Source organism: Austrofundulus limnaeus, unplaced genomic scaffold (genome assembly GCF_001266775.1).
Source record: "Austrofundulus limnaeus strain Quisiro unplaced genomic scaffold, Austrofundulus_limnaeus-1.0 Scaffold705, whole genome shotgun sequence".
Taxonomy (NCBI): Eukaryota; Metazoa; Chordata; class Actinopteri; order Cyprinodontiformes; family Rivulidae; genus Austrofundulus; species Austrofundulus limnaeus.
Genome location: NW_013953107.1, coordinates 23821 through 25167, shown reverse-complemented (window position 1 = coordinate 25167; position 1347 = coordinate 23821).

Below are 1347 nucleotides of genomic sequence, written 5' to 3'. Positions count from 1 at the left end.
CTAAATAAAATAAAAATATTGGTGGTAATTTTTGACTGTGTAACTTTACAAACGGCACCTCATAAAAACTTCAATGTCAAAATGAAATCATTTTCTAAAGAGTAACACCAACAAACTGATTGAAGCGACTGTGGAAAGATTCACTGGTTTTAAAGTGACTGTCCTAATTCAACTCTGAAAGAAGATTATTGAAAAGCACAAGTCAAGATGGATACAGGAACATTTCTACAAGRGCCTAAACATCCTCAGGAGCTCTGTTACATCCATCGTCAAGAAATAGAAGAAATATAAAATGTGAAAATCTAGCAGGATCAGGTTGTCCTCACAGCGTGAGAGACCACTGAGACCACTGTGAAGGAGGTGCAGGCTGCAGGTTGACCAGGTTCATGAGAGTGACAAAGAGAACATTGCTGTTGGAGAAATCTCAGATTGGTTCACCCCAAAGATCCAGTTCCCAATCAAGGCACTGACAACCTATTGTTAGGTGATGGCCCTCTTTTCCATGTGACTAACCTGTTTGTCCAKGTGGAGGCAGTGMTTWTAAGGCTGAGTTCACCTGAAACTCATCAGACTGAAGAAGTCTCTTGGAGGAGAGACGAAACGTTTCACTAAAGAAGAACCCATCCAGAGGATACTTACTTTTTCTTTTTGACTGGATGACTCTKAATTTCCTGCTTCTAAACTCAGATAAGACAGAGGTTGTGGTTTTTGGACGTGAACAGGCCCGATGTAGCTAATCGGGAGGATCTGAACTTTTCCCGGTGGGCCGGTTGGTGATTGGGCCACAAGGGCCAACAACATGTTAGTTATTGATCAGATCACTGCTACAGCTTTCCCTGTATTGCCGCCCTATTATATGACACAATGGCCTGCCGTGCGCCCAGGGCTGCCTCCGACTCTAGATTGCAGCGCTCATCTTTTTTTTTTTTCATTTGTTGTGATTTTGCGCCCTGACATAACATGTTAGCACACGTGGTCAGTCATGTTTGAAAGATGAAAAGAGCATGTGTGGTGCGGAGAAACTTAGAATTCAAAAGAGAACAGCTCTGGAATCTGACAACTAAATGTGCAAAAATGAGCAACTTTTTCAGTAAAAGGAGGTTGTGGTTTGACAAYGATGAAACAGGTAAGGCAACATGTTGAACTTTGGCTGCAAACCACTATAGTTAGTTAATTATCAAGTCAATGAATTGTGTGGCTTTGTGGCAAATAACAGCATTATATAATATAAAGTAGAGATTCTTAACCCATGGGCCGAGGTCCAATTGTGGACCGTGAGTGCCACCTTGAGGGCCTCAAAAGAACAACAGTTTTTAACTTTGGGCCACAGAGGGCCATGGGACCACA